Raw genomic sequence first — 14,447 nt, 5'->3', positions numbered from 1 at the left:
TGTGTGTGTGTGTGTGTGTGAAAACCTGCAAGTAGTGTTTGTGATGCATGGTGGCTGGGTGGGTATGCTATTAAGGGCAGTGATAAGAGACGGAGGGTGAGCGAGGTAGATGAGGCAGGTGGATGAGAGCGAGCTGGGTGGATTGGGTGGGAGGGTGGGTGGACGATATGTGTTAGGTAGACTGATTGAGGTGAGTGCTTGGTCATCATGAGAGGGATGGGTGGGCCTGTCGAGTGGGTGTGGTGCGTGGGCAGTGTGGGTGGGTGGACGTGGTGGGTCTTTGGGTAGGTGGGTGGGCAGGGTGGGTCTCTAAGTAAATGGGTGAGCAGGGTCGTTGGGATGGCTGTGTGGGTGGGTAGGGAAGGTGGGTTGAGAGAATGGATGGGTGGGTGTGCCAGTCGCTGGGTGGGGTGGGATGAGGTGGGTTGTGTGGCTGTGTGGATAGACGCGCAGGGTGAGAGGGCAGGCAGGGTGGATGGGGGAGTGGGTGGTGGGAAAACAGACCAATAGGGTGAGGAGGTCCAAAATAGGAACACGTTTTTATGGTACGTAAATATACTGAATGCGTCCTAACGGAAACTGGACCAAACGAAATAAAATCCAATGGGTAATAACAGGTCCATGGAGAGAATAGGTCCATATCCGAACTGGGAATACAGGTCCATGGGGAAAATAGGTCTTTATTCTCCTCACAGACAGACGAAGCATCATGTCGTACAAAACATTAACACCCACGCTCAAATCTCAAGTACATACGGAATAAGTTTATGTAGCGCGGATGAGAGCCTGGGAGAATGAGTGCTGGAGAGAGAGAGAGAGAGAGAGAGAGAGCGTTAAGTGTAAGTTAATACATGGATGCGTCTTACATTAGCTGCATAAGAGGCAGGAGAAGGAAGAGAAGGGGGAGGTCAGAGTGAAGGACAAAGCGCTTCTTTAGTATTACCATAAATTTCTTGATCATTTCATTTTTTTATCAACATTACGCGACAATAAATTGATGAATACTTCAGAGATAAATATTTTCTTGCACGATCATCCGTTGTTGGATTTCAAAAGAAAAGAGGTACTCGTTCAAACCCTTACAACTGCGTCTGTTTCCATGCCCGATATTTATAGTTAAGTATTTCTGTAACGCATGTTATTTTGTGTATAATATTAGATGTTTTGTTGCGTCGACTTATAATCACAGTTGCTTGCATGTACGTATGCATCAACTAACCTGCACCAAGTCCAACACACTTACGTAATAAATAATACACGGTCCTCATCTTAATTAAGTAATAAATAATACACGGTCCTCATCTAAATTATTACGTAATAAATAATACACGTTCCTCATCTAAATTATATACGGTAGAGCATTTCATGTGGATGTATATGGTTACACATTCTTTATATACCAACCACTTCAGCCTATATAGACACTTATTCACAAACACTGTGATAAGATCATAGTAACAAGATTTGTCAGCTCATTGAAACCCCTGAAGCTACGATGTAAACAAACGCACCTTGCCACATGTACCAAAACGTGATAGCCACTGTACCAGATATCAGCGCTGATAACTACAAAAAAGGTACCGGTACAGTCAAGTGCGCCTTGAGCTCTTAAGCGAGCGAGCGTTTGCACGTACGCGTATCATCATAATTTCATTTTGATGTAAAGTTGGAACATTTCTGATGAGGTAGTTGAACAATAACAGAAGAATAATTGAGCTAAAACATTTATTTCCTCACATTTTCTCTCTGGATGTGCATATAGCGAGGCGCCATAGCATTTACCACACACACGCAATGTTCAGTTCTCTGCTCCCAACTTGCCGTGTCAACGAACTGCTTCGGTAAACCTTAGTTATTGGTGTAATGATAAAGCCCAGAAATAGGATGATTACCCTTGCTAATTTCACCCCCTAAACACATAAAAAAACGTTCATGTAAAATCCGATATTTACCGTAATTATTAGAATTTATGCAAGCAAATGTACTGTTTCAACAGGAAATCTTTAAAAATTCGATTTCATAGTAGAGCATGTAAATTGAAGCCCTCGGTACATTCCCGTGGAAAACTGGGAATCCAAGGGATTTCTTTGGTCTCATGAGTAAATAATAGCTAATAACAAAATGAATGTATCTACTACCTGCTGAAATAATCTCTTCTCTATCTCACAGTAGATAAGTTATTAGCCTCTGAAAACCATCGCGATCGGGCCATGTCCGTCGGGCTGCACATTTCTCAGCTGAACGTAAACATCGCTGCGCTACGCTTGCTGGCCATATCCTAAAGTAAATCGCTAACAAGCAGGTGTTAGGGAGCTTCTTTAACCGACGAGAATTCTAGCCAAAGAAACATCCATCATCCCAGTTCGTCTCAAGAAAATTTACAACTGTCGAAATACACTGAAAAGCCCTATGTCTACCAGTGCGTGTTTCAGATGGTTTGATTTGTCCCTTAAGTATTCGTCAAATGTTAGGAAAATACTTGTGTGTCTGTCCCTCGGCGGTGTCCCACTCTTGTCTGTGACCCGTATTCTCGTCAGATAAGAAGACTCCCTAGCTCCTCTTCCTTAGCGATTTATTTTTGGGTTCGGCTGGCTGATATTCTTTTTTACGTTATTTATGCAGAGTATGGCGATACAGGAAGGATTAGTAACAAAATACGACAGTAATATGTAATAAGCAAATTAAATCGCTTGGTCTTTTGAAAGAGTGATAGGGAGTTTCCTTAACCGACACGTGGTACGGCACTCCTGAATTTCGAAAGTCACCCCCGTAAAGGAAATAAAGCAGCGGGAATAGGAACCCCCCATTTTATCTTCACCTCCAGATTTTGTTTAGGTATATAGATAGATAGATAAACCGTGTATATATATATATATATATATATATATATATATATATATATATATATATATATATATATATATATATATATATATATATATATATATATATATATAGACGGGATGTATATATGACCTTCATTTACTCTCATGGGAGAGAGAGAGAGAGGGGGGGGGAGTAAGTAGTGAAGGGGTTAATGAAGGCTGTATCTAACCCCTTCAGTCCGACTCTCCTGTCTGAGTAAAATCGTCTAGAGATAGCAAGAATAGAAATAAATAAAAAAATAAATAGTTTTAGGATAGCAAAGATAATGAAATCAAGTGAAGGCGTCGCTGAATAACACCCGAAGGCCGAAAAGGAAAATAGCGATCTTTAATCCTCATACAGTGGTTTTCCTTCGGCCCTCAGGCGCGATTCGGCCCTCCACGCCTTGCACGCCACCACTTGATACACAAAAAACGATGGTAGGGAGTAACAAAGTGGCCAATATTAAAAATTTCCACAAAACATGATGGTATATAGTAACACAGTGGCCAGTTTTGAAAATTTCCACAAAAAACGATGGTATATAGTAACACTGGCCAGTATTAAAAATTTCCATGGTAGAGAGTCTCAAAGTGGCCAATATTAAAAATTTCCACAGAATTTCCACAAAAAAAATTATGGCAGCAAGCAACAGTTTGACATCATCATCATCATCATCATCATCATCATCATCATCATCCGGACCTCCTTTCCCACCCTAGGGCAGGGTGAGGAGTAGCAATGTCCAGACAGCCCAAATTTGCCCAGTCCAGTGAGCCACGCTTCCTTTCACTCATTATTCAAGCCCCCGGAATCCTGGCTCTATCGGATATGCCAAAAACATTCACCACGTTTGACAATGTTAGAAATTCCAACAAAAAATGTTTGTGTCAAGTAACATTCAAATCATTTAAAGACATTTCCACAGAAAATGATGGTATCATGGTAGTATGGAGTATCAAATCCCTTTTTTTTTTTAATTTCTACAAAAAATGATGGTAGCATGTGGCAGCCAGATTAGTGTAATCTCTAAGAGGCATACAAGTACATGAAGAATTATGGGGTGTTTCAGTGCTGGATATGAATTTTGGATGCTGTACTTGTTTTGAGAATGTATAGTTTGTTTAAATGAAAGAAATGCATTTACCGAATGCTAATCGTCCGCCAAAATATGATGTTGGGTAAGGTAAGTTACGTAGTACGTACAAACCACATTTGAAAACAGTTCGAAAAACTCCACGGAATTCAGTCACCGCGTTTCGTAAAAGGCTACCCCCCTCCCCCCCTAAAAAAAATGATGGCACTGATAGTATTTTTATTTTTATTTTTTTAAAGATACGTCAGTTGAATCTTGTGATAATGTAATCGCAGCACTTGAGTGGTTAAGAGCAGCAGCTTTAGGCAACCGGTACTCTCACAAAGGCTTTGGAGATTACGGAACAACTCCTTTATCGATACATTTCGTGTGTTATTAGCATTCACTTTTATGCTGTTTATATAGTATTGGTGGTGGCATAGGCGGTGCGAGTACTAAATGATACTCGAGTGCAATGGGTAGAATAAATCGCCACGGAAGAGATGTTAAGCAGTCTCCAACGAACAGCTTGTTTAGGTACTCATTCATTTCACTTGACACGCCACTTCACAGCTACGCAATTTTAGGGTCCTGACACATCTCCCGTAGCGATTTATTCTTCTAATTTTCAGTAGCCTATTGTCTTTTTTTTTTTTTATGTTACTGATTCCATTTCGACATTAACGCGGTATAAATAGAGAGAGAATGCTAAGGTGTAAAGTCCCAAACAGATCGCTAAGAGAAAGGCGTTACGTATTAAATGTAGTGTAAAACATGCGCTTAGCGGATAGGGCCGCTAAGCGCATGTCCCCGAGACTCACTGACACCAAACCTGACATGGGCCTGCTCTGACGTACCGGGCATGCCCATGGGAAATTTCATCTCATTCCTCCCAGCGGTATGACCTGTAGAGGCTTCCCAATGTCTGGCGAAAAATCGGACACAGAAGAGTGCGTGACTCGCGCTCAACCGACCGCACGCAATTATGATTTATCTCATCTTTGTCGGCTCGTCGTTCGATGTCTATTGATGTATGGCACGTCGAAATCCGAAGGGGTCAAATGTGGACAGACACACACAACGCTTATTTACTTAGTGTTGTTGATTCAAAATAAATCGTTAAGAGAAAGGAGCTACGACCATGTTCTGTTAGATGTAGTGTAAAATTCAAAATAAAATCGTTAAGGAAAAGGAGCATCGAATCACCCAATATCAGATGTAACTCGCAAAATAAATCACAAAGGAAAATAAGTTACGAATCCTATAGCGTTACTCAGAACACTAGAGGCCACGGCAGGCGTTAATAGTTTGTGCAGCGGAGTAAAGGCGGATTCAAGAGCATTTGTCGGCCGGAGAGACACGCGTAGAAAAAGGCGCGCACTGGTTCGCAGAGGAGAACACACTGACTCGTCCTCCTGTATGTGTGTGTGTGTGTGATAGAGAGGGGAGGTGGAGGTGAGAGCAGTGAGGTGTGTTGGGGGGTGGACCTAGGAGTCTTCCTGGTTCTCCCTTACCAATCACTATCAGGTTTTACAAGTGCCATTCAAACGCTGCCTTCTTTGTTAATTCCCCTGTTTTCTCGAGGCTTTACAGGTCTCCCTTGTCATTTTCGCCTTTATGTGTCGATTTGTACCTTTCCATCTTGCAGGAAGTTTCTGTTATTCAGCCTCTCCCAAAGACAAGTGACCATTCTCAGCCCTCTAACTACCGCCCAGTTGCTCTGACGTCCTGTATTTCTAAGTTCTTGAATCTATACTTATAAAAAAAAAGCAAAACATCTTTCCTATCAGAACCTTTCCGATCGCTAGTATGGGTTCCACCAGGGACGCTCCACTGGCAATCTTCTCACCTTCCTTTCAGACTCCTGGTCATCCTTCTTTCGGGACTTTTGGCGAAAGTTTTGCCATTGCACTATACTGTACATCTCAAAGGTTTTCGATCGAGTCTGGCACATACCTTTAATCTCCAAATTGTCCACTTAAGGTTTCTATCCCTTCATCTATAGCTTCCTTTCTGGTCATTCTGTAGCTGCCGTTGTAGACGGCCACCTTTCTTCTAGAACTGTCAACGATGATGTTCCTCAGGGTTCTGTCCTATCACCAATGCTTTTCCTTCTATTCATCAATAACCTTCTAAGCTGTACATCTAACCTAATCCACTCATATACTGATGGCGCCATCCCTCATATTTCTGTTCGCCTCTCGCAGCGTCCATCTCAGCAGTTACTTTAACAGACAAGGGATGAGATTATAGCACACCTAATGTCTGACTTGGCTCATATCTCTGATTGGGTTAAAGTATTTTTTTTTTTTTTATGCATCAGAAACTTAGCTCTTACATCTTTCGACCCGTCAGAATCTTCCGTGGGAGTATCCTCTAGCTTTTAACAATACGCAATTCAGTCCTGCATCATCTCATAACATACTTGTAGTTTCATTCTCTTGGGGTTTATCTTGGAAATATCATATTACAGTACCTCTCGTAAAATCTGCATCCAAGAGATTTGTTGTGCTAAGTCGACTTTATATCCACTTTACCTCTGCAGAGTTGTAGCCTTTACAGTATACAAAGTTTTTTTTCGCCCCTGTGTAGAGTATAACTCTCATGTATGGGGAGGCTTCCCACATACAACTCTTCCCAACAGGGTGGAGTCAAATTTAGGCTTTTCGTTTCATTAACTCTTCTCCTACTGGCTCCCTTCAATGTGTCTCTTCGCTGCATTGTTGTATCTTTATTTCTTTTCTGTCTCTACACCAATGGTCGCTGCTTCTCTGAACTGTCTTCTTGCATCCCTCCACCACTACGGCAAGCGTAGCACCTGTATAGCAGCAAACTCTCATCCCTTTTTTCTCCAACTCTCTCTGATTCGAGCTAACATTTACTCCCAGTCCTTCATGTGTACAACAAGTCATTTGTGTGCATTTCCTACTGCCTGTGACCTCCAGTCTTTTAAACACAGTGTGTCCAGGCATCTCGAAGTGAACGGATCTTGACTTTGGGTCTCTCTCTCTCTCTCTCTCTCTTTTGAGGAAGTTTTTTTATGCAATGAAGAAGGAATGCTTGGATCCTTAGGTTCCTTCTTCGTTCATTAAAAAAAAAGATTCAACACGTAATCTTCTCTCTGTGTGTTATATATGTAGATCTGTGTTAGTGTTAGAAAGGCGATACTAATCAAGGTAATAGCACTGACGACGGGAGGCCAAACCCGAGCTGAATGAATCGTATGGTAGCAGCCGAATTTGGAATTGTGGGAGCAGATATCTGGTAGAGGCCTTTGCTTTCATTTTATTATTATTATTATTATTATTATTATTAATAGTAGTAGTAGTAGTATATTTTTATTATTATTATTATTAAGAAACTGAGGGTCAGAGCGAAGGAAACGAGTGGAGACCATCGCAGTTACCTTGTCAATATCAAAGGCGTAGAGGCGAAATGGGAGCGTCTGAAAATCCACCGGCAAGGTATTCGGCATTTCCTTTCGTTATGCCGTAGTAACGCTCTATATCTGACTGTGAAAAAATCGGTTAGTCAGAGTCAAAAATTTCCTTCGCCTTAGTAACTAAAATTACATGGTTTTGACATTTTTTTCCTTCATATATAAGAATTAGTATGCAAGGTTCGTGATAACTTACCAATGACTGATTATGCTAGTGCGGGGTTTCTAGCACGTTGTAAAGAGGTCCTAGTATATATATATATATATATATATATATATATATATATATATATATATATATATATATATATATATATATATATATATATATATAAGATTTCGTATCGTATCGTTTATAAAGGCTCCAGCATGCTTACATGTTCGGCCTTGGTCACCTAATGACGGCTGTCCACGCTGCTCGATCTCTGGCAGTCTCCCTATTCAGTTCCTTATCCGTATGGTCACAATCTATGACCTCATCCCAAATATTTCTTGGTTTGCCTCGCAGCCCTACCCCCGACGTACACACTTCTCACCTTCCGCACCCAATTGTCGTCGTCCAGCCCCTCAACATTCCCAGATCATCTCAGTTTATCCCTCGTCATCACAACATCATTTCATTTCAGTCTCACCCTTTCTCTCAACTCTAATAGCAATCCAAGCCCCCCAGGCCTTGCATTCAAGGACGCATTACTCGTCCATCTAATCATTGTCATTTCTGTTCGTTTGAGCCTATAAACGTACGTGATGTTGAGCCAGCTGTGGTACCCCTCCTAACTGAGCGGAAACGCAATAGCAGCATCCGTCCAGGAACAAAACCTTCACATTTTTCCCTGCGCCTCGCTGTTTGCTGGGGGTGTCAGCCGCAAGGGAACATTGATTAACTGCACGGAACGACCCTGCAGGAGCGGTTGCTTGCTTGTAGTAGTAGTAGTAGAGTAGTAGTAGTAGTTGTTGTTCCCTAGGCAGTCTGGCCGAACAGCCCCAAGTCCCTTAGGAAGGCCATGGCCGAGACCGGGCTTTCCCACAGAGCTCTCAAAGAGTGTATATTGTGTTGTTGGCGTAGGTGATTGTGTGCAGTGTAGTCTTCCATAATGTGCTTAATAGTATGGGGTGCTGTGTTGCATCCTGGACAGGCATCAGCGACGGAGTCATCCAGCCTCTTCTGGTAGCTTAAGAGGGCTGGATGGTGCCCACATCTCAGCCTGGCCAGGTGGACCCTGTCCTCATGAGGAAGATAGGATTCAGAAGGGTGGATGTCAGGAGGCCGTGCATGCAGCTGTGTGTTGTCTTTAAGTGACTGAATGGAGCGGCGAGTGATCTGAGTGTGGATATGCTTCTGGAAGCTGGTCTGAGGGGGGCGAGGGGGGAGGGATGACAGTATTTGTGTATGGTATCGTGTGCTGGGTGTTGCTTTGATGTTCCTTGGTGTGGGTGGATGTGCTGCCATGTACTGTAGTGGATGTTGTGGGTTTGTGGAGGCTGCAGCAAGAAACTGGGTGCCTCTTATGTCTAGGTGATCCTTGACTTTGAGGACTTTGATTTCTTGATGTAGGTGGTCTGTGGGTGTAGTAGCTGTGCAGCCTGTGATTATTTTTAGGGCCTTGTTCTGTATGGTCTGTAGAGTGTTGTAGTGTGTTTTGGTGAGGTTAGAAGCCCAGGCAGGGCTTGCATAATTCATCATTGAACGTATGTATTGTTTATATACTGTGGTGGTGGTTTCTTTGTTGTGTCCGAATGTTGTATGGGTAAGTGACCTCAAAGCATCGAGTCTTGGTGTTATTTTATTTTTAATGTTTGTGATGTGTTGTTTAAATGACATCGATGTGTTGTATGTTACATCAAGGATTTTGTGTGTGTGTGTGTGTGTGTGTGTGTGTGTGTGTGTGTGTGTGTGTGTGTGTGGTAGGGGAGTGTTGTTTATGGTGAGATGTGGGATGTGACTGTGTTCTGCTGTCCAGTTTGTGAGAAGAGTCACTGTAGATTTGGCTGGGGCTATTTTGAGCCTGTTTGTGGTGAACCATTCGTGTAGTGTGTTGAGGTAAGGATGAATGATGTGTGCAGCTGTGTTTGCGTTTTGGTGCGTACATGTAAGTGTTATATCATCTACATAGGAAGCTATGTGTATCTGTGGGGTGTGGGTACGTCGTGCATGAATAGGTTAAAGAGTGTTGGGGACAAAACTGATCCTTGTGGGACGCCGTTTGTGAAGTTTCTGATGTTAGAACACTGACCAGCAAATGTTACGCGTGCACATCTGCCTGCTAAGTAGTTTGCCAGCCATCTTTTTGTGTTATTGTGCATGTTTGTGTTGAGTATTTTGTTTGTGAGGTTGTGGCGAGGGATGGCATCAAAAGCCTTGCTAATGTCTAGTATGATTAGGAGTGTTCTGTGTGGTGGCCTAGCTGAATTCATGCCATCGAAAACTCTCTGTGTAAGGTCTGTAAGAAGGGTGTTTGTGGAGTGTAGTGGCCTAAAGCCATGTTGTGACTGGGCTAGGGGAATGTGAGGTGTGACTAGTTGTAGTACCAGTCGTTCAGTGACTTTAGAGGGGATGCAGAGGAGTGTGATGGGGCGATGTGAGGAGGGTAACGTGGGGTCTTTGTTGGGTTTAGGGATAGTGATGATATTGCCATGCTTCCAGATGTTGGGTATTATGCTGTGTGAGTAGCTGTAGTTTGATAAGTTGGCGAGTGCTTGTATGCCTTGTGGTCCTAGGTGTTAAAGGTGAATGTTGCTTATGTTGTCTGGTCCACAGGCAGATGAATGCTTGAGGTTGTTAGTGATGAAGTTGTTAATGATGTGCTTGTAGTTGTCTGCGCTGCCAGAAGGATGGCGGTAGATCAACAACAACAACCGATTACAACTCTCTGCTTCTAGTCACTTGATAACGTATTGAAGAATAATGGCCTTGGCGGTGCATCACTCTGCGTCTGACAGTGAGTGACCGAGAGTGACTGATAAACAACAGGTGTGCAGCTCCTGGGCATTGGCCACTACTGATAGTATCAACGAAATAGCTAACGATGACAGTTTTGTGACTGTTGTGGTTATGGGCGCGTGTGCATCGCATGTGCTCAGCAGCCAACTAAGAATGCCCCCCCCCTCCAAAAAAAAAAAAAAATGTTACTCAACAGTTTCCAGGTGATTTTTTTTTTTTTTTTTTTTTTTTTTTTTTTTTAATAGCGTCGGGCCCCCGAAAGTGCACGGCCCGTAGCATGTGAAACTTTTGTTACCAAGTTAATCCGGCACAGCTGATTGGCGATAACATGTTCTGCTTATAGTGTAATGTGAAGGTGGCTATGACATAACGTGTTTTGTATTTAAAACTACGTAGTCTTTCACCGTGATAAACTGAATGTGGAGGTGGGATCGATTTCAGAGATGACCCCCTCCTACACAAGACTTCCTGAATATATTACGCCATTTGTCCTTACCATCATTCTTAGCATGTGTGAATTTCTCGTCCTTAGTCAGCGTTGTCAGTGTCTATTCCGCATACCGTATCCATTTCCTACTCCCACTGCCACCCCCACACCCACACCAGCAGATTGAGCCGTCCCAGCAACTCACGACGTACCTCCGGATGTTTTAGTGGATCATTATTTTTGGCCACCCTGTATTACGCGTATAATCCGAGAAGCAGAGGTCTAAAATATTTCTACAGCGTCTCTCTCTCTCTCTCTCTCTCTCTCTCTCTCTCTCTCTGATACTTGGTACTTTTGTGATGGTAGGCTTGGTCACGTTCAGTCTAGGGTTTTTATCAGTATATGGTGTAGTGTATATGGCAATAATAAGAAGGCACTCCAACCAGCACAAGAGCTATGGCACGACTGAGGAAGCGTTTAATTTATGAGATTACCACCGCCGCCATCACCACCACTGTCACCTCCACTACCATTACCACCACCACCACCACCATCACCACCATCTCTGTCACCGCCACCACCACTATTACCACCACCACAGCGGGTTCGGCCTCCATGTGCATCTGTGGCAGTACTTAAAGACAGATAAATAGATAGACTGAATAATACTGACAAATAAGGAATAACACCTAACAAACAGGACTAATAGGCGCCATACTTACACAATATTGGTAAGACAAATCAAATATTTTGCTAGTAAGTTCGAAGATAGAGGCGAGGAAGGCCATGAAGACAGATGAATAATATGAGCGTAAATAATGAAGGTACGAAGACGAAAAAGCGAAATAATTCATATAGAATTAGATGAATGAAGCATATTAATATTATGGAGATGCACTTGACACGGTTTCAGGCCACTTCTCTCTCTCTCTCTCTCTCAGTGGAATGACAGCCCCACAGGTATAAGTGAAGTGCATGAAAAATGAATGACTAAAAGCTGTGCAAAATTGCATCTGAAATGGAACGGATTGCAGGGGGTTGGATGATATGTGAAAATTGTTCTATTCGGCAGTTCTGAGTTTATGCTTCTTCATGTTTGCAGTGTGTCATGTGCACCAGGGTCGTGTATGCAATAAAGTACCCACTACCATATCCCTGGTCTCTCGGCATATTACACTAAACAGGTGATTTCCTGTGGCAGACGTGGGACAGTCTCATTTCTACAAACAAAACAAATTTGCCCGCTGTCTGCCCTTGGAAATAACCTATTTAGTATTACATGCCCAAAGGCCGGGATGTGGTATAGGGTACTTTGTGCATGTATGAACTTGGTACATATAACAGATATATTTTCTTTTCTTCTACCCATCTGTATGGTGGATTGGAATGATTGCAAACTTAACAAACGGTAGACTAATTCGCATTTAGCACCGTCTGTCAGATGACCTAGTTTGTATTTTACTGCCTTACCTAAACAGTGTAGTTCATCTGAAGATATATATGATACTTTACGAATTTGAGGGCACTGGGGTAGGCAGAAGTGTGGCTGGGGGGTATCAGGCACCCCAGGGTCCTGCCCAAAATTCGGAGCAATACCCTCAGGCCCTGCAAAGAGTTAATCCAGCGGGTATATATCCTAACTACGCCCATGCTGGAGGCGTTACATACTGTCATCAGTAATCCTTTTACAACTAAGGACTGTAGCACTGCGCTGAGTAAAATCGTCTGGTAAGATCACGAATTAAAAAAGTTCAACTGTCGACTGCGTTGCTTTCGCTCTTTGAGCAGTGACGCTGCGTCGATTTTTGGCGTAGGAGTGGGATTAACGAACGAATTTACTATCAACAGTCTCGTAATTTAAGTTTGGTTTAGCAGAGGAGACAAGAAGAGTATAGAATCTTTCCATGTCACTTTTTCTGCAGTGTCAAATCCATATCACGAGGAGAGAATGATTATTATTATTATTATTATTTTTTTTTTTCAGCAAGGATTAGGCAAGAATGTTCCCATCCCTTGTTCTTCCTGCTGTTCAAAATCTGAGCTGTGGTAGGTAAGTGATTGTTGGTTTTGTTAAGAACCATTCACCATGACTTGATTTTTTTTTTTTTTTTTTCCCCCAGTACTTCAGTGGCAGAAAGACAGTGCTACGGTTCTCTTCCTTTTCACAGCACATTTTCGTGACTGGGATCATAGTCTGGTGTTAATTCATTATTACATTTCAGCATTCAAGATAGAGATGGTAAATCAAGGTGAAGTTAAAGTGAACATAGTAGGCCTATAGTGAGTTTGGCCCAGACATAAGTATCGGCCACGACGGAGCACGACCATTTCGAAACACACACTGATATATAATTCATAAGTATGACATAGAATTGGACCTCAGGGATAAGGGATTGAATAGGGAGGCTGCCAAAGATCGAGCAGCGGGGAGAGCTGCCATTAGGTGACCACGGCCGATACATGCAAGCATGTTGGAGCCTTTATACATGATACAAGCAAAACGAACTATCTCTGAAACTTATCGATAGAATTCAGTGAAATATTGTCGATATATGGGTCATGGGCCAAGGAAAAGTTTATTAAATATTGGTGGTCATCTGAGTTCAAGTCCCGGATCAGAACTTTTTTGTTTGTTTGTCCACGAGTTATCTCAGAAACTTATTGACAGATTTCAGTGAAATTTTGTGGATGTGTGGGTCATAGACCAAGGATGAGTTGATTAAAATTTGATGGTGATCTGAACTGTCTCTTGTAGGCGCTGGATGAGGTATACACTCTGAATGCACTCAACTTTTTTTTTTTTTTTTCCTGTGTTGGTACTGATCATTTGGTGATATGGAAACCAGGCACCCTGTTATTCACGAGATTGACAAGTGTTCATAACACTGAGAAAACAAAAAGTTACTGTAATTTTAATTGGTTGTAGAAGCAGTGAAGCTACTCTTGACTGTGGTGTCTGGAGTTTGTTGTTACTACGTGAATACTGCTGAGCCTTCCAACACGCCCAACCTCTGTCCCTCGTACTTGTAATGTACCTTTCCAGTCTTTTTTGCCCCACTGGTAATATTTCCTTTTCATCACACTTTCTTACAGCTACTGTATTTAAAATTGTATCACTACAAGGAGTCATGCTTCATTATTATGGTCACTAGCCCTGTTACCCACCTACAAATTTGGAGTTAGATAAGATCCAGAAGTAACAAGAAGAAAATGAATAAGTGTGCAGCCCAGTGAAAAGGGTCACAATCACTCAGCCTTTGGAATCCTGGCTCCTTGTTATAAGTCCCCCCCCTCCCCCCCCAATAGTCGAGTACCTTACATTTGTCATCATCATCATCTAATCCTGTGTTGTCCCATGCGGAGCGTAGGAGCGCAGGGCTAGGCAAGTTGGTCCTGACATTTAAGATGAGAGTGACCAGCCTCACACATCCCTGAGTGGCATTATGAGAGCATTAAACTCCAACCACCCCTTGGATATAAACCAACACAGGCTCAATCTGGTTGGAGTGCCTTAGTTACTAACTAAACCACCAGGTGCCATAATTTGGTTATATGGTTACCACCCAGCATAGTAAACTGTTTCCTGGTGTACAGGAAACCACTGGGCTTGCCACTCAATGTAGTCATCTGTAGACAGAAGAAAAAGGAAAGAATGAAGGAAAGAAAGACAGAACAGGAAGGAAGGAAGAGAGGAATGGGC

Source organism: Coenobita brevimanus, chromosome 61 (assembly GCF_032717465.1).
Source record: "Coenobita brevimanus isolate Jiangsu-jjx chromosome 61, ASM3271746v2, whole genome shotgun sequence".
NCBI classification, from domain to species: domain Eukaryota; kingdom Metazoa; phylum Arthropoda; class Malacostraca; order Decapoda; family Coenobitidae; genus Coenobita; species Coenobita brevimanus.
Note: the sequence above shows the minus strand (reverse complement) of the source record.